The sequence below is a fragment of the Amblyraja radiata genome, chromosome 27 (assembly GCF_010909765.2).
Source record: "Amblyraja radiata isolate CabotCenter1 chromosome 27, sAmbRad1.1.pri, whole genome shotgun sequence".
In the NCBI taxonomy this organism is placed as follows: domain Eukaryota; kingdom Metazoa; phylum Chordata; class Chondrichthyes; order Rajiformes; family Rajidae; genus Amblyraja; species Amblyraja radiata.
In genome coordinates this window covers 11,997,437-12,017,478 of record NC_045982.1, presented here as the reverse complement: position 1 = coordinate 12,017,478, position 20,042 = coordinate 11,997,437, and the positions used below count along the sequence as shown (strand labels likewise).

Sequence of the window (20,042 nt, the reverse complement as noted above, 5' to 3'; positions counted from 1 at the left end):
GTTCCATGAGCAAGTTTGATGGGCACAGTAGAATTGCCTTGTTGTTTTTTTAGTTTGGGCAAAACACATTTAGAATCTACTTGAAACTAAGCTGTTCAGAGAAATTAAATAACCTGCAAAAGTAGGTCACTTTGCATTCTCAGGTGCTGCTGTCATGCCTCTTTGTAATGTACAATTTTCTCTCTAGACCAGACCACCATCCGTGTCCCACTTCCTCTTTTGGCTGAAACCATCCACGCCATTGCATTTTGCACTGAAGTGTGATGTCTATTTCTCATTAAAAAATCGCTGCGTTATCCAAATGTTCCAAATTCGAAACATTCGCTGTGAAACTCAAGATCGAGAGTAAACTAATCAACCACTCGACACTACAAGCCCTCTAATTAAAATTCATTACCCGCAGCAGAAGTTATGCCAGCACAGTTAAGACATATTCATCCTCAGGACTCAAACCAGAAGTATAATCCTGTAATTACATTTATTAGCAGCTTTGCTCTAATTGGGGTTTTCAAACCAGCAGTAAATACTTTCCATCGGCAGTTCCCTGATAGCTTTCTTTCTTTCTGAGAACAGAGACGCGACATATTTCACAAGGCAGCCGATTTGAAGCTGCTGACTTCTGAATGGTGTTTATTTTAATCATTGTGTCCCACCCAAAATGTCACTAATTAGCACCAATTAATTCAAAGTCCCATATTAGCATAGCAGCTAATGTGGGACACCGGTAAAATCAACATTCTGCTTCCTCTGCGTGCCCAGTGTGATCAGATTTAATTCATTGAGTCAGGGTTGGGATTCATGAAGAAAGAATTAAAAAAATAAACACTTTTTCAAAGTCACACATTTTCTGAACTAAACAGTGCATTAGCCCATTTTCTGGTAAAAATGAATGGCCATGGGAACATTTTGTGCAGCACATTTAAGGATAGAGAGTAATATCCTTCCTAAATAACCTTTTAGGTTATTACTAGAACAACTGGGACCCGTTGGGCCCCGGTCGCACACACAGGAAGCCTGGTCGCCCAACGCAACCCGTTCCCCAAAGCAGTATTCCACCACTCACCCGTTCCCCAATATTCCAGCACTCACCTAATATTTCCATAGCCCCCAACTCTGCAGAGCCGTATCCCCAGCACTGAGTCCCCCTCCTCTTGCTTCGAGGACTTTAAATAATAATACAATTGACCCCTCCCTCTCTTGTTGAGCTAAAAACTTGCTGGAAGGATTGAAGAAGCTGTCCCACTTGGGCAACCTAATCTGCAAGTTTAGAAGATTGTCTTCGACCTCCAAACCCACAGCATGGTCGACACGTGGTCCTAGGAGGTCCTATGAGGTCACTGGAACTCTCCTTCATGCTCGAGGGAAGTTCCCGAATACTCGTTAGGTCGCGGACATTTTTTCAGCATGTTGAAAAATTTTCCGCAAGTAAAATTTGGTCAGCATGGTTCTTTTTGACTCGTAATGCAGTGGAGTGGGGTCGCTATGTAGTCGCAGGCAGTCGAGGGCAGCCGTAGGCAATCTCCTTCACTGTCCGTGCATTTTAATTGGCTCATTGGTGGTTTCAGGACCAGGGAAAACCGACCGGCAGGTAAAATGCCCGCTAAACTTTATTATACTTCTTAAAAGTGTCGCCACTTCTTCTCCCCCCCTTCTCCCGCCTTATCTCCCCTCTCCCCTTCTCCCCCCTTCTCCCCCATGCTCTCTAAAGGACCTACCATACACTGTGGCAGCTGTTTACCTTCCTCTTCATCGCGCAGACAGCGCTCCCCTGCTTTCCCTGGCCCCCGCCTTCGCGATGTGTTTGTGAGTGTGCGGTCGATCCAGCTCGCGGTTTCAACGCGGACGGTCGATCCAGCTCGAGGCTTTCCAGGCGAGTGCCCTTGAGCTTGAAGGTCGAAGACACTCTTCTTAACTCGCGGATTAGGTCGCCCAAGTGGGACAGCCCCTTAAAGTGTTCCTCGATTGCAACTTTGTTTGCAACTTTGTTGCAAGCTGGGCCAGCAAGGATTTAGCTGTTAAATTCTTCTTAAACCTGAATTTTTTAACAAAAATTATGAATAACTATGAGTGTGCGTGTGTGTGTGTGTGTTTTTCAGCGAGTGCCTATAGTTTGTCACTCACCGACAGTCCGCTGAAAAATCCCCTCAGTGGAACAGGCCCTTGAGTGTTGCTTGCTTGCAACTTTGTTGCGAGCTGGGCCAGCAAGGATTTGGATCCCAATAGCAATTGCCTCCTCCCCCTCCTGTTCTGGTAAAAACTATCCTTTCATAATGTCACAACATATCATAAACATAAAATCATATTAGCCTTTATGATAGGTAACTATCCTTTCACATTGTTACTTCTTCAATGACTAGATGCAATGACACCGCTTAAATAGAGTCACGGAGTCATACAGCATGGAAACAGGTCCATCAGCCCAACTTGCCCACACCGACCAACATGTCCCATCTACACTAGTCTGTCCCATCTACACTAGTTAAATGTTCCAGATTAAAAAATGTTCCAAAATGTGAAGAAATCGGGTTTCCCCTTTCCTTAAATTTCCATTGTCGTTGATAGTAAGGGATAAAACAGCAATTCAGTCCAAGCAAAGATTTGCTTCATTGGTGAAGGGGAGGGAGGGAGGGAGAGAGGGTTGTTTTACATGACGGTTCTTTTTCATGGAGACAGCAGCACAGCTATATATATGCAAGGCAAGGGATGGGGTGTTTGAACTGTGACTGAGAGGCCTGAGGCTGCCAGACATACTGATCCCTGCCTGTGTCTGCTACCCTTGGCCTAATCCTACTAACACATCATCAGCTGGATACATGAACAGTTAACAAGAATGGTTACTTTCCATTGCTGGAAAAAAAATCCTGACTTCAAACTATTAAGAGTTTGATTTGTGCTCTCTTGGCTGACTAATAGGAATTAGTTTGGAGTGGTACCCAGAACATAGAGCACCGAATAGTACAGCACGGGAACAGGCTCTTCGGCCCACAATGTCGGTGCTGAACATGATGCCAAGCTAAACTAATCCCTTCTGTCTGCATGTAGTCCATATCCTTCTATTCCATGCATTTGCATGGGGCCATCTAAAAAATCACTTAAATGTCATTATTGTATCTGCCTGCACTGCCACCTTGGCATCCCATTCCAGGCATCCACTACACTCTTTGTAAAAAAAAAACTTGCCCCATGCATGTCCTTCAAACCTTTCACCCTCTCATCTTAAAGCCCTGTCCTTAAATCTTTGAGATTTCCACCCTGGGGAAAAATAAAAGGTTGTGACTATCTACCCTATCTATGCCTCTCATCATTGTATATACTTGTACCTCTAACAGAATGCCCCCTCAGTCTCCGATACTCCAGAGAAAACAATCCAATCCAAGCTCGATAATTTACTTAGATTTCATACCTACCGTCCCAGGGCTAATTCTACATTTTCTGTGTTTGAGCGGCGGGGAAAAGACATGTTATCAAGCCACGGACTCTCCGTAAAATTGGAATATTCACTCTCCTATTTCTCCACAGATACTGGCTAGCCTTTGGTATCTCTGTTTTTATCTCGGATTTCCAGCACTTGCATTTTATTTATTTGTTACAAATTTTACAGTAGTTCCCCAAGAACCACTCTTTCAGCCACACTCTGGTTTACAAAGGCTCCTTTTCAGCAGTTCTATTAGTACATTAATATGTCAACAGCGTGTAAAACTGCGCCCTTTTCAACATACGTAAATATCAGCAATTTTCAATCTATTACACCCAATGGAATTGGTAGCCAAGGGCCTGTCCCACTTAGACAACTCTTTAGGCGACTGCCAGGGACTAGTTTTAATGGAATTCACCTATGACAACTGATGACAACCTACGACAGCACCTACGACAACCTAAGTCATCAAAAATTGTCGGCAAATTTTTTTCAACATGTTGAAAATTTTGCGCAGATGCCACTAGTCGCCAAAAAAATCGCCTAAGTGGCAGGCCCATAAGAGACCTACAATCTGAAAAAAACAGTTTGAAAGACATTGAATTGAATTCTGATTTCAGGAAGTAGGAATTGATAGATACATCACAAAGTATAAAATATCAAGCTTAAGTTGGCAACTACAGAATTGCAAACTTTAAAGTAGAGCACATCTCCTAATTAAACAACAACCTCGATTTAAATACGATCCCTAAAGCCGGGAGTATAAGATTGTTCCACAAACGTTGGCGTTCAAACACAACATGCGGATGGAATACAAAGAGCTATTTTTTCTGATCTCAAAGACTGATCTTACCCTCTGTCATAACAGCCAACTCATACACCATCACAATCTGCAAATATATATTATTGTCCTTCAACATCACAGAGTTAAGATCTTGGAGTTCTGTGGGAGCGCCTCATCGACTGCAGCAGTTGAAATATAAGGCCATCTTTTCCTTCTCGTGGGCAGTTAGGTTGGGCAATAAATAGTGGCTTTGCCACAAAATCCATATCCCCGAAAGTTTTAACAGGCTGACTAGGGAATTGTTGGATGTCCAAACTGAAAGTGTTCATTTTCCCAGTGGCAAATATACTCTTTATTTTAATGAATACATTAATAAAACAGACAATAAACTTGCTAGAAGATTGTTAAGGGGCTGTCCCACTTGGGCGACCTAATTGGCGAGTTTGAAAAATTGACATTTTGAAGACCTCCTTCGACTATGTAGAAGACCTCCTTTGACTAAGTTGAAGACCAGCTTCGACTAGCTATGACTAACTTCGGGAAAATTGGACACTGAATAGTGGAGAGTGAAGATGACTTCCTTCGATCTCCTTCGACCTCCCTTCGACCTCCCTTCGACTCTGATGAAGATTATCTACGACTACCTTCGACTACCTTCGACTACCCTCGATTACCAACGACTAACATGCCGACCTACTAAGACTAAACCTACGAGTAAAAAAAGTATCGATTTTTTCCATGGCGACCTTTTTTTACTCGCGGGCATTTTTTAACATATTGAAAAAACCGCCGCGACCTAGCTGAGGCCTCGAGTACGCGGAGATCAGTCTCGAGCATGAAGGAGAGTTACGAAGACCTCCTACGACCTCGTGTCGACCATGCTGCGAGTATGAGTCGAGGGCAAACTCGCCAGAACTCACGGATTAGGTCGCACAAGTGGGACAGGCCCTTTAGACTGAGAATGCAGCCATTGCTGGACTTTACAAGTTCATCAGTTAAAATCTGGAACTTATTTTTCTGCCAACTCAATGAGGCTGAAGAAAGCCTCTTTATTAACAGTAGGCTCCATCTGTAGAAATTCCTGGTACACTTTGGGTAAGCTAAATACTGTAGTGGTGGGTAGCGCACTTTGAGATCAGATATGAGGCAGAGCTGTAAGTTGTTGGAGTGCTTTCATTTCCTTTGCTGTTTCAAACACATACCTTCTCTCAAAATTGTTTCCTGCAATTTACTATTGTCGAATATTCCACAGTGAAATTAGCAGCATGTCAAAAACACACATTTCCCCGTGTACTAGCTCTCCTGAATCAACAACAGGAAAAAAATGGAGATTGGGGCCAAAGCAAAGAAAATGTATCCAAAGACTTTTTTTCTGTTACTAACAAGGAAGCATTTCTTTTTTAAGTTTTGGACCCATTTTCTACTTTTAGTTAAATTAAACAAAATGGTAGGTGTAATCTTTCAACAGTTTGCCCCTGCATCAAACAGCGATCAGTTGTGTAAGAGGTTGACAAATGCAAACTGCTTCTTCACAATTGCTAACTATGATTGGGAAATGACTCTTGAAGACACAGAGATTTTTTTTGTGAACACTAAAGGTAACAAGGTTAATGGATGACTGCAGGGGCATACTCAGCTGCGGATAGGGAGGGGAAGATGTGGGCAGCCAGCATGGTACTCTTCCCCATCCCCCACATCCATGTACACACATGCACACACAACATGAACCAGATTGAGGACACTCACCAGGGCGGCACGGTGGCATAGCGGTAGAGCTACCACCTTACAGCGCCAGAGACCCGGGTACGATCCCGACTATGTCTATATAGAGTTTGTGCATGTCTATATAGAGTTTGTACATTCTCCCCGTGACCTGCGTGGGTTTTCTCCGAGATCTTCAGTTTCCTCCCACACTCCATAGACATACAGGTTTGTAGGTTGATTGGCTTGGTATAAATGTAAAATTGTCCCTAGTGTGTGTAGGATGATGTTAATCTGCGGGGATTGCTGATCCATGCCGATTTAGTGGGCCGAAGGGCCTGTTTCCGCTATGTATTTCTAAACCAAACTATACATATCTGTGTATGATGTGCATCTATTTAAAGATCCATGTAAGTCCAGACTTACTGTACATGTAAGTATTTATATCTGTTCCTTTTTTATAATAAACATTTTGAGGAACCATCAAACTAGGTACCATCTACCTTCATCAGCATCAAGCATCTAACTTCAATCAGCATCAAGAAAGCAGCTTAACCAATTACTCATCAAATTTACTGAACGGGAGGCCTTGTTACATGCAAGTGGCTGTAATTATTTAGTGACTTGATGAGACAGCACTAAGAGATTTTTGGTTCCATTTTGGTCTCTTTACCTTCCACTGGAAAATCTTACCATGAAGGGAATTATACCAAGAATCATTCAACTTGATTCAGAGATAGCGGGTTAATTGCAGCTGCATCTGACCTCTCACTCCATGCAGCATTGAATCCAGGTACATTCATGGGAGAACATAGATAGGTGACAGTTTGGATCGGAATCCTTCTTCAGATAGAAAATCATCTGAAGAAGGTCAGTCTGAAGAAGGCCCCCAACATGAAACGTCACCTACTTATGTTTTCCAGAGATGCTGCCTGATCTGCGGAGTTACTCCAGCACCTTGTCTTTTTTTTGTAAACCAGCATCTGCAATTCCTTGTTTCTCCTTCTGCAGTCTGTACATAGCTGAGCTTCATTCGAAAGATGTTTAAAGAAGTGTCCATATATTTTACTTTTTACTCTATGCTCTATACTCCCCATCTATGGTTTTATTTAATTAGCAATAACTTAATGTGACTTTTAATTTTAGCTTTAGTTCTTTAATACTTTTACATTATTTAAGCTATTTAATTATTTTAGCTGTTTCACAACGCTGCTGCTCAACAGCGGAAACAGTAAAACAGTAAAAAGGTTGTCTGGATGCCATCAGAACGGTCCCTGGGCAGGGCTTTGCTTTCTACCACCTGGGACCTAGAAACCCTTTCCACCTTGTGGAACAAGTGAAACAACAACACAAACTGGATCTTCAGAGCCTGATGGGTGCAGAAGATCAGTGGAGCCACAAGGCTAGTTAGTGCAAGACCAATCATAATCTGGTCCAACATGTGAGGCAATGGGGTCTTCTTTCAGAATGGAGAACTCCCTCCCAGCCGTCAACAAATGGTGGTCACGTGTGTGACACAACAAGGCATTGGGATAGAAGATGGACACAAAAAGTTGGAGTAACTCAGCGGGACAGGCATCATCGCTGGAGAGAAGGAATGGGTGACGTTTTCGGTCAAGACCCTTCTTCAAGTATTAGAATAATGGGAAACACAACTTGTGAACTCTGCACTGTAATCTTCATTTGCAACGGGCAATTGGTGCCAGTGGATTGTTACTACATCACACCTCATCTGGGGTCCTGTCTCACTCTATTGTACCAGATGATTAAATAGGTGGATAGTCAGTCTGCAGATACGACAATGCTGCATCAGTAGGTCTGTCCAATTTCATACATTTACTCTACACTAAGGTATAATCAGACTGATTTGCTGTGTTATGATGAGTTATGCCCCTGTCCCACTTAGGAAACCTGAACGGAAACCTCTGGAGACTTTGCGCCCCACCCAAGGTTTCCGTGCGGTTCCCGGAGGTTCCCGGAGGTTTATGTCAGTCTCCTACCTGCTTCCACTACCTGCAACCTCCGGCAATCACCTGCAACCTCCGGGAACCGCACGGAAACCTTGTGTGGGGCGCAAAGTCTCCAGAGGTTTCCGTTCAGTTTTCCTAAGTGGGACAGGGGCATTAAAGCATGTTTTCAGAATTTAAATCCAGCTCGTGTCCAGAGCTGGGAATGGGAACAGCATGAGTTCTATAGTCAGGGCAGTCATGATCAAATGAGCATTGACTATTTATGAATTACCACTGTGCAACAAGATCATGTTTATTTAAATATATTTAGTGGAGATTCACACCTGCGATCTAAACCCAGCTGGTTTGGCTGAGGCTCAACCCAGAGGGGCAGTAGTCAGTTTGATTAACAGATCAAATGTCCAATCTCTGAATGGGGATGTCACTGGAGGTATAAAACCTGGCTTCTGGTCTGAAACAGCAACAGTCAGCACTTATGCAAACGTTGTGAGGCACGGTTCATGTCTTAGAGTGAAAACTAAATTGCATCGAGTCAGAATGGAAAACAAAGTGAGTATTCAGCTCGCCATTTGTGACAGACTATAAAAGAAGCCTAAGAAATCGGTAATGGATAGGTTAAGAGAAATTTGTTTGTAAGGCCTGCAGGGGATGGAATGCATAGTTCAAATAAAGGTATTACGTCTGCTGAGGGAAGTATTTGGTGTCCCGGCCAGCATTTACCCCTCAAACATTGCTTGGAACAGATTCTCAGATCATCTATGACATGTCTGCTTGTAGGATGCTTCAAAGCTATGCTGTTTTGGGATGTAATGAGGGCACAAAGGCTACTGTATAAACTGTTTCTTTCTTAATCTTTCACATTGGTTGTAGCACACAGTGATATATGACTGAAGAGAGGAGATAAGCATGAATAGGTCTGAGTTGCTCTCACAATAATACATTGCAGGCAAAATAATACATAAACATATACCTATCTAAAACCTTCTTAAACACCACTATTATATCTGTTTCCTGGTACCCACCTGGTATTCCTGGTACCCACCACCACTATGTAAAACAATTGTCATGCACATTTATTTTTGCTTTCCCTCCTCTCATCTTAAAGCTATGACATTTGACATAGGTTCTGGGGAAAAGGTTCTGACTGTCTACCCTATCTATGTCTCTCATAATCTTTGGTATTTCTATCAGGTCTCCTCTCAGCCTCTGACGTTCCAGAGAACATAATCCAAATCTACCCTGTGGCTAATATCGCCTAGTTCAGACAGCAATCTGATGTGCCTTCTGCATCCTCTCCAAAGCCTCCCCATTCTTCCTGTAATGGGGCGACCAGAACTGCAATTTGAGATCTCCATTTTTCAAATGGAACAGTTCATGAGTTCAAAGACCATCAGGCCAGGTGAAGAGGCGGACACAAAGGTGATGCATCAACTAACACACATCAGTCAGAAGATGAGCAACTCACTGATAGTTCTGTATTATAGATTAGATATAATTAGATATAATTTATTGCCACACAGCCAGGCTGGTGGAAATTTGGGTTGTCTGCAGCGATACAATAATAAAGAACACACAACCACAATAAAACTGTAACACAAACATCCACCACAGCATTCATCACTGTGGTGGAAGGCACAAAATTTGGCCAGTCCTCCTCCATTTCCCCCCCGTGTACAGGACCAGAGTCCAGAGTCAGTCCAGGATCGGCTCTTCCTCACCGGAGACCGCGGCTTTGTTGTAGGCCGCAGGCCGGCGGTCAAGATTTAAGTCCCCGCCGCAGCCAGAAGCACCGTAGACTGCACGGCCGGCGGTCGAAGCTCCCCTCCAGGGGTGATGGTAAGTCCACGCCGGGCCCGCGGTAGAAGTTGGCCGCGGGCCGGCAGTAATGGCTTCTTCTTCCCCCGGGTCCCCCACGTGAGATCCCGGGCTGTAGACGCCGCACCAGCTGGAGCTCTGCAGACCGCGACTTCAGGCTGCGACTTCAGGCTGCCGGCTGCCCCGGGCCAGCGAAACGGAGCGCTCCCCTCCAGCGAGGGCTCACCCGCTCAGCGACCAGAGTCCACGCTGCGCCCGCCGCTGAAGCCCCGGGCGCGTCTCCGGGAAAGGCCGCGTCGATCCTTGATGTTAGGCCACGGGGGAGGCGACCTGGAAAAACTCGCCTCTCCATGGAGGAGGCGACCGAAGCGGTTCCCCCCTCAACCCCCCCACACAAGACACACAAAGAAACATTAAATACAGACTTTAAAACATACTAAAAAAAGAAAAAAAAGTTGAAAAACTGACGAGCTGCATGACATGGCTGCTGCCAGAGCAGCGCCCCCTCCGAATGAATGGAGTGAATATACACCTGCATAGTAAGGAGCATCATTAGAAACCTCATTCAAAACAGCAAGTCCACAGCGTTAGACGCACATAATTCCAATGTCATGATTGTGGACACCACAGCCAACGCAGGGATAATAGAAACACCCAATAGACCATAAAGACCATAGATACGCAACACTGCGGAGCTGTAGATAATTATATTCTCTGTTGCTGCCCCCGAAGAAGTGCTTTTAAAATGCAGTCACTGTTACAATCCAATTGCACAGCAAGACCCACAGCAAGCAAAGAATAATGATCAGATAATCTGTTTCAGATATGTCCGTTGAAGGAGAAATATTGGCCCTGGGATATTACAGGGAATACTCTTTGAAATATTTCCATGACGAGCAGGGGCATGGAGCCTTGCTTTACCATCATAATCAAATTTGCTGGTTTGTATTGTAAGCTAGTATGCTGACAATGCATACTAGCAATGTAAGATTAATGAATCTTACATTGCTAATAACTGCAAACAAAAATAATATATTAAATGGCTTTCATATACTTTTCAAAACACCAAAAGCACCTCAGTATAACTTGAAATGGAATCATTTTCATGATGTAGGAAATGGAACAGTCCCATTTATACACATCATTATTCAAAAACAGTGATACGATACTAACCAAATACTCTGATGTTGTCTGTGGGATAAATATCAACCAGAATCCTGACATAACTGCTGAATTAGTGAATCAGTCTGAAGAAGGGTCCCAACCCGAAACGTCGCCCATTCCTTCTCTCCAGAGATGCTGCCTCACCCGCTGAGATTCTCCAGCATTTTGTGTCTATTGCTGAATTAGTTCTTTTGCGGAAACCCAAGAAAGAAGATACGGCGAAGATAGACACAAAAAGCTGGAGTAACTCAGCTGTACAGGCAGCATCTCTGGAGAGAAGGAATGGGTGATGTTTCGGGTTGAGATAATTCTTCAGATAAGGCTCTGGTTCAACTTCTCATCCGCAAGATGGAACTAATCACAGCACTCCATCAATAACACTGCATGAGAATGTCAGCCGAGATAGTTGCGCCCAAGATCCTTCATAACATCCAGACTCGGAGATGAGTGCTGCCCAATGAGTCACAGATCTCACTCAACTCCATGACTCCTGACTATTTTGCCATTACAATCATTGGAAGCAGCGTGTCTGAATGCTCGTCTACGTAACAGGAAACTCGGGCCAATAATTCAGAGCTTGAAATAATATCTCAATGACGGATTTCTACCGCACGCATTATAATCGCAATACACAGATTTTATAGAAGAATCGGCTAAAGAGAAAACACAAATGTGTAATTTACAGGCAATCAGAGATGTTTCCGCATACCATTACAAGAATTAAAATGAAAATCATAACTGAGTAGAGAGGTACTCCAGAGAATGGAGTCTTCTAAGATTTTTAAATGCTGTAAGTGCTTATTTGCTCAGAATCAACCGACTTCTAATGTATGAACCACATCAAATTGCACAACCCAGAAGGATCCCAAAAACACAATTTGTTTCAGTGAGACTAACCGCAGTGAACTGGCCAGCACAAAACTTGAGGCAGGTCTGAGCTGCAATTCCCACTTACTGACGCCTAACAGCTCCGTCCTATTGAATACGACTGCACGCCAGGAGACTCCAGAACTAACTGAATGTCTGCACTGTGCTTTGCCAAGCACCGCTCCAGCCTCACACTCTGCTCCTCAGCCTTGTGTTTTCTTGAAACGTTTACATGCTTGAATGTGAGACAAGTGTTTGTTCACCCGGTTAGGAATGAAGGGACGTCTAGAGGGACGGGGTAAAAGGAGCTTTTGGCTGCTCTGGATATTTAATGCTTGCTAACATCTTCACACCAATCAACAGGTTCCTAATCGCCTACTGTGTAAATGTTTTTAAACTTTGCTCCCATTACTAAATGGACTCCTTTAAAGCTCACTTCTACAACTTTCAACATTTTGTCAAAGAGAAAATGACTTGGCAACAGATATTAGAGACAAGGGATCAAGAGGATGTTGATTCCTGCAACTGTTTACAGAAGGCAAACAGCTGTTGCTAGGAGAAGTCCCACATTCTTTATTCCACACATATGGGTGTTCCTGACTTGAACATTTTTGATAATTTATTTTACTTTAAATTTTCATAATTGGCATAGAGTCGCTGGTATTTATTCACATAGGGGAGATATATATTTCAATTTATTTAAAGAATGTTAATGTAAGTAAACCCTTTTCCATCCTCTTGCTATGGTCTAATGCCTTAAACAAAATCTAGGCAAGAGATCAGGGGACAGACTTGCTTCAAAGAAATTTCTGAAAGCTGCCATTCCCATATTTTTCATGCTTTCGAATATCCAACCCATCTTCAACACCAGCCAAGGGTACAGTTTATCATCAGAGAGCTTTAACTAGGGCAGAAACCCGGGTTCGATTCTGACTAAGGATGCTGTCTGTACAGAGGTTGTATGTTCTCCCTGTGACCGCGTGGGTTTTCTCTGGGTGCTCTGGTTTCCTCCCACACTCCAAAAACGTACAGGTTTGTAGGTTAATTGGCTTCGGTAAAATTGTAAATTGTCCCGAGTGTGTAGGATAGTATTAGTGAATGGGGATCGCTGGCCGGCATGGGCCGAAGGACCTGTTTCTGCGCTGTATCTCTAACGTCTAAAAGTTAGCTTCCAGTAGCAGAGATAGGCGGGAGAGAGGGTTAATTGGCTTTGGTAACATTGTAAATTTTCTCTGGTGTAGGATAGTACTAGTGTCGAGGTTGGCACAGACTTGGTGGGCCAAAGGGCCTGTTTCCACGCTGTATCTCTAAAGTCTAAAGTAAGTCTAAAGTAAAGTCTAACCAGGACCACAGTCTTCGAAATGCATCTCAATTTAGAACAAGGGAGACAGGAAGAACAGAACAGAAAATAGTCTTTGTGTTCAAGAAGGAACTGCAGATGCTGGAAGATCGAAGGTACACAAAAATGCTGGAGAAACTCAGCGGGTGCAGCAGCATCTATGGAGCGAAGGAAATGCTGGAGAAACTCAGCGGGTGCAGCAGCATCTATAGTCTTTACCTGTTTACCATCTGTTCTAGGCTAAAAATAAGCAGATGGGAACTATGCACTCAATGGTATTTCCACTCACCATCAAACCCAGTCCCTCGCTATCAGCAAGATGAGAGAGACTTTTGACCAGAAATTCATCTGGACCTGCCACATAAGTACTGCAAGAGCAGAATATAGACTGGGCGTCCTGCATTGAGTGACTTCTCCGCTGGCAAACTTCTATAAGCCATGAGTCAGGATTTTGATGAATGCTCTGCATTACAACTACTCTAAGAACACTCAAGAAACACAAGAAAGGACAAAGAAGACCTCATGATGAGCACCGCATCTGCTGCTGTAACCATTCACTCTCATCGACCATAGTACACTGTGGCTGTGCAGTGTGTCTGATGTACAAATCTTGCGTTAGCAACTTGCCGGGGATACTCTACCACAAAGAAGAACTAGGGCGGCCATGAAGAAGGGTGGCCCAGTGGCACAGCGGTGGAGTTGCTGCCTTACAGTGCCAGAGATCCAGGTTCAATCTTCAACCCTGACGTCAGGTGCTGTATGCCCTGTGTTTGTATGTTCTCCCTGTGACCATGTGGGCTTTCTCCAGGTGTTCTGGTTTCCTCCCACATTCCAAAGCCTTAATTTACTTCTGTAAATTGTCCCTAGTGTGTCGGATAGAATGGGTGATTGTTGGTCTGTGTGGACTCGGTTGCCAAAGGATCTGTTTCCACGCTGTATCTCTAAACTAAACTAAAACAAGAGCAGAAGGTTCAGGGGAACTTCACCAGCTGTAGATTACCCTCCACACACACCATCCTGATGTATAACATATTACCATTGCTGCATTGTCGCCAGGTCTAACTCCAAGAACTTTCAACCCAGGAACACTCAACTTATCATCAGTGAAATTACTGGGTGCTTCAACAATTTAGCCAACTAGCCAATGGTGATTGTCAAAGTCAAAGAGTCATAGAGTGATACAGTGTGGAAACAGGCCCTTCGGCCCAACTCGCCCACACCGGCCAACAATGTCTCAGCTATCTTAGTCCCACTTGCCTGCACTTGGTCCACAACCCTCCAAACCTGTCCTATCCATGTACTTGTCCAACTGTTTCTTAAATGATGGGATAGTCCCAGCCTCAACTACCTCCTCTGGCAACTTGTTCCATACACCCACCACCCTCTGTGTGAAAAGCTTACCCCTCGGATTCCTATTAAATCTTTTCCCCTTCACCTTGAACCTATGTCCTCTGGTCTGGATTCCCCTACTCTGGGTAAAAGACTCTGTGCATCTACCCGATCTATTCCTCTCATGATTTTGTATGCCTCTATAAGATCTTCCCTCATCTTACTACTCTCCATGTAGCTCAACCTCTCCCTGTAGCTCACACCCGCTAGTCCTGGCAAGAGCAATAAATGCTGACCTTGTCATGAAAGTCCAGATTCTAAAACTGAATAAAAATAAACCCTAGAAGCAAAGGACCGGAGATGTAGGTTTGCAAAAGTAGACTCAGAGTGCTGGGGTAGCTCAGTGGGTCAAGCAGCATCTTTGGAGAACATGGATAGGTGACGTTTCGGGTCGGGGCCTTTCTTCAGAGATTATAAGGGGAGGAAGAGAGCTGGGAGAGAGGAGCGAAAGGACAAAGTCTGGCGGGTAATAATAAACCAACACAGATGGGAAGGGTTATTTGGGAGGCAGATGGTTGGACAAGGACCAGAGATGAAAAGACAGAAGATGTGTGACAGAAGGATTGAAGCGTGTGAATTGTGAAGCTAGAGGAAGAAATGTAGGTGAGGGGAGAAGATAGGTACGAGTCTAGGTGGGCCACAGGGGAGAGGGGAGGGGGCGAAGGGGGGGGGGGGGGGGGGGAGGGTTCAATGGGGGAAGAAGGAAGGGGGAGGGATTGTGTGTCCTCTGTGGTTTCTCAGCTGAAAATAAACAATGTCTGTCTGTGGCCAAATCCAGAACGTCACCCATCCTTTTTCTCCAGAGACCCATAGAGTTACTCCATCACTTTGTGTTTATCTGCTTGATATTCAAGTTAGCCTCGTCATGGATGGTGTGGTCCTGTCCAACATAGCTCCAATTACAACATTTGCATGTATTTTCTACACTAGATAAAAGGGGCTAACATAGTTTCCAAGTACCAATCTATGAAGCGCGAACCACAGGACCTCTACCCAATGGCTTTTGGACTATGAACAATTCAGATAGGGACTGCTGGAAGTTGCTCCTGAAAACTGATTGAATGATTATCCTAGGCTTATGCAACATTTCTAGTGTATGATCAGACCTACATCATCACACCCTCCATCCACCCCTCCATCCACCCCTCCATTCAATCACCTCTGAAATTTCCGAAGATCAGAAATGGTTCTCCATCAGTAATATTGACTCCATTTCTCCCACTCCATAGTCTGACTTGCTGGTCATTTCCTACAGATCTATATTTCACAGCTTTTACACATCGATATATCTCTCTAACTGCCTTCATTAACCAAGTTCCCTGGTGGCTTCATCAACAGTTTATCACAACAACAACCCTGGCCTCACCCTATCGATGTAACCGATTGCCCAATCAATCTCCTTCCTGCTCTATCTGCAACTTAAAACGGACTTTTTAATACTCAGTTTTCCAGTTTAATTGTTTTTTTTTAACAGGTACAGCATGGAAACAGGCCCTTCGGCCCAAAGGGTCCATACTGACCAGCAATCACCCATACACTAGCACTACCCTACACACCGGGGATAATTTACAATTTACAGAAGCCAATTAACTTACAAACCTGTACGTCCTTGGAGTGTGGGAGGAAACCGGAGCACCCGGAGAAAACCCACGCGGTCACGGGGAGAAGGTACAAACTCCGTACAGACAAGCACCCGTAGTCAGGATCGAACCCCTTGGCCTACCGCCGCACCACCGTGCCGGGCTTTCTGACGAAAGGTTTTCAACCATGGTGCTGACTGGCCAGCTGAGTCATTTTATCAAATTTTGTTTTTTAATTTCACGCCTCCAGGAATATCCTTCCTTTAAATTTATATTTTCATCTAAAGTCCATGGAGGACCTACTGTATTTCACATTCTCTCTCCAATCAGCAAGCTGGCAGCTCCAGATTAATTTTTAAATCCATACACAAAGATGGTTCCTAGCTCTCCCTAGCGGTGTGGGGCTGACTGTACACTCGCTCTGCCTGTGAACGGTAATCAGCCTTACAGTTTGTGATAGACACTAACTGTGGAAAATAAAATCTCACTTTCCAGAACTTGGAGTCTTGTATTTTCTTTTCCCCACAAATCCTCGCACATGACATTGATTAGTGATAAAAATGTGATTTTGAGCCAATCAACCAAAGCAAGATCAGAGTTATTTCGATTTTGAAAACTCACAACAGGAGATTTCCTTATGATTAATCGCGTTACATCTAAACTTTTTTGTGGATTTGTAAGTTTCGAAAACATCATCCATCAAAAATAATTTGTGCTTCATGATCTGATAGAAGCACATTGCTTAACATTACAAAACACGCTCTCCACCAAGATTAGAATAGACCACAGACACAAATGTCTCGAAGCCAAAGAATTGCCCATGATGAAGTACAGACAATTTAAACCTTGTATTATTATTATTGGAAAGATCTTAGCAATCCTCACACACAGAGTTTATTTTTTGATAGTTAATGTTTTGAAGTACGATCCAGAGTAGTTGGAATACCATAGCGTGATATTTCTGCTCCTTACCAGCAATATATTCATCACTTTTACGATCCAAACTTATCTAAGCTCTAATTTGCCAATGCTTTCTGAAATTGCATGAACCGTGACCAAGTCACAACCTATGAAATGGAGCGATTTGGGCACATTCTTGAAATAATAACAGGAAGAATTATATTGCACATCCCAAATGAACAATATATTTCAATTGAAATTGTTTCCAGTCAGCAATATCTCTCTGAAGAAAGAAACATTTTGCAAACTTAACTAGTTGTCTATGAAATCCTGAAAGCATTCTGACTGTGACTATCTCCGTGTGGAGGTTGATACAAATTGACAGCTAAAATATATAATATTGTAACTTGGCTGGCTCAATTAAGAATCCCCTTCCATATTTAACTAAATTTGAATGTACAGTTTTTCGAAAGCCTGTGTACGGTCGAACCCTCGTCAGTGGTTACGAGGGTTGTCACGTGACGTCATGGGTTAAGGAGAGATCTCACCTGGAGATCATTGGTGTACAGGTAGCTGAGCTCGAGGCAACACCCTCGCTCAGCAGCAGCAGCAGCAGCAGCAGCAATGACTTAGTATGTTAGAGGACCAAACATTCATGTAGACCAACCATGTAATATCTGAATAAAGCAACTGTTTATTAACCACGTTTGGGACCGCTACAAGCCGACCAATGTTTTTTGCACTGGGAAGGGGCCCAAACTGAAACATCACCCATCCTTTATCTCTAGAGATGCTGCCTGATCCATTGGGTTCCTCCAGCACTTTGTGTCTATCTTCAATAGTTTTTGCTTTCATTTCAGATTTGGTGATGTGAGACATTTGATTTTGATTGCACTCAACACTGCTAAGGAAAGTATCATGGTGAATAATATTTGTTTTTTGATTAAAAATAAGACATTTTTGGGTGGTGTCATAATTACTTATTAACACTAAATCCCCCTGCCAAATACAGTAAAGAACCAGCTGTATAATAACTCAGGGGAAGTCATGAAAAGGCTCCCGTTACAACACAAAGTTATTTCATTCCAGCATAAATGGTAGACTGGCTGTGAAAGGATATGGTGGCAAAGGACATTGGGCGAATGCACCAGTCTGAAACAGAAAAGGGAGTTGATATTTCCTATCTGTTGAACTGACCTCCACAAGACAAGATTGCATAAATTGTACCCTTATGCAAATTTGTGACAAAAACATTGGATCACACTCATTTCTAAGAGTGTTGAAACTTTACTGTAATGTTAAATGAGCCCCCGATAAAACGTTAATAAAAATGGACAAAGTAGGTGTGCAACAGTGCAGGGTTATTTGCACCCAGCAAGAAAGACTACAGTGGGATTTGTATAATGTACAGAGGATGAGCATTCAGATATGGGTGTCATCCCTTGTTGGCACGTTCTTCATAACAGCCACAGAGCAACTACTCATATGTTTCTACCACGGAAGAGACAGTGGCTGCAGGAAAGAGGGAGACAGATCCCACATTAGTAACTCCTGCATTTCTTTTCCCTCCTCCACCACCCTAGTCATCCTACTAGTTCCACTGTTTGCATCTTTGTATCCCTGTCATTAGCACATCTTCCCCAGCCAACAATGGGCCATTGTGGACTCCACTACACTCCACTGAGATCATCTGTTGCCGGCCCTGATTTATTCTGGCCTTCTCTATCTGAAGAAGGCTTCCGACCCGAAACATCACCTATTCCTTTTCTCAAGAGATGTTGCCTAACCCACTGAGTTACTCCAACATTTTGTGTCTATTTTCTGTATAAACCAGCATCTGCTGTTTCTTCCCACATAGAGTTGTGCAAGATTTGGTCGGTGAAATCCACTCCAGGAGTGAGGTCCCGTTGGCAGCGGAGCAGGACTTATGGAATGTCCATCAGAAGAAGAGACTGATAGTGGTTTCCCCATGAACCATGGCCAAGCAACACTCCATGAAATGTCTTAGCTGGGGCACATCCTTCAAATAACAGGATGAATTGTATTGAACATGCCAAATGCAACTTCACAATGTAGAGAAAATGTTATGCTGGGGTGATCTCACATCCCTGTTTGCATTTGTTGAGGGAAGATCCTCACACAAGAATGCATTTTATGGGGCAGTTATTTAAGCAAAGTGCAACTGATCAGGAAACACAGAGGTGTTGTCAGAATCAATTTAAGTAATTGGAACTGAGATAGGGTGGGGAGGGAGATTTAATAGGAACCTGAGGGGTAACTTTTTTACACAAAGGGTGGTGGGTGTATGGGATGAGCTGCCAGAAGAGGAGGTTGAGGCAGATACTATAACAACATTTAAGACATTTGGACAGGTACATGGATAGGACCGGTTCAGAGGGATATGGGCCAAATGCAGGTATGTGGGAGTAGTGTAGATGGGATAAGTTGGTCGGTGAGGGCAAGTTGGGCTGAAAGGCCTGTTTCCATGCAGTATGATTCTATGATTCTCTATGGCTCTCTCTATGATTCATTTGATCATGTGTTCGCATCAGTGAAGATGTTGCAAGATTCTCATGAGATCGCCCTCTCTTTCTCTCTCTCTCTCTCTCTCTCTCACACACACTCACGATTACTCATTCACTCACTCGCTCACTCTCTTACCTATGCTTTCTCACTTTTGCTCTCTCTCTCTCTTTCTCATGTTGGCAATGGTAAGAAATTGTTACTTCTTCAACACCTGCCTATTGTGTTTCTACCATAAAATTTTGCAGGATTAATGGTTATGGTGAATGACTGACACATTGCAATTTACCCTTTAACTTGTCCTTCAGATTATTATCAATAGACAATAGACAATAGACAATAGGTGCAGGAGTAGGCCATACAACCCTTCAAGCCAGCACCGCCATTCAATGTGATCATGGCTGATCATCCACAATCAGTACCCCGTTCCTGCCTTCTCCCCATATCCCCTGACTCCACTATCTTCAAGTGCCCTATCTAGCTCTCTCTTGAAAGTTTCCAGAGAACCGGTCTCTGCCACCCTCTGAGGCAGAGAATTCCACAGACTCACAACTCTCTGTGTGAAAAAGTGTTTCCTCATCTCCGTTCTAAATGG

At 43.6% G+C, this 20,042-nt stretch overlaps 1 protein-coding gene across 3 annotated transcripts in view; it reads right to left on the bottom strand.

Annotated features, from left to right (window-relative positions):
• Positions 1–20,042, bottom strand: part of col8a2 (collagen type VIII alpha 2 chain) — a 177,573-nt gene that overhangs the window by 76,000 nt on the left and 81,531 nt on the right. The window contains exon 1 of one of the 3 annotated variants that reach the window (XM_033045147.1): positions 11,805–11,870. The exons of 1 other annotated variant lie outside the window; for it this stretch is intronic. The gene's annotated coding sequence lies outside the window, so the exon portion shown is untranslated. Of the gene's footprint in view, positions 1–11,746; positions 11,871–20,042 lie in introns of those variants that run through there. One more of the 3 variants, XM_033045145.1, reaches the window with a different exon arrangement.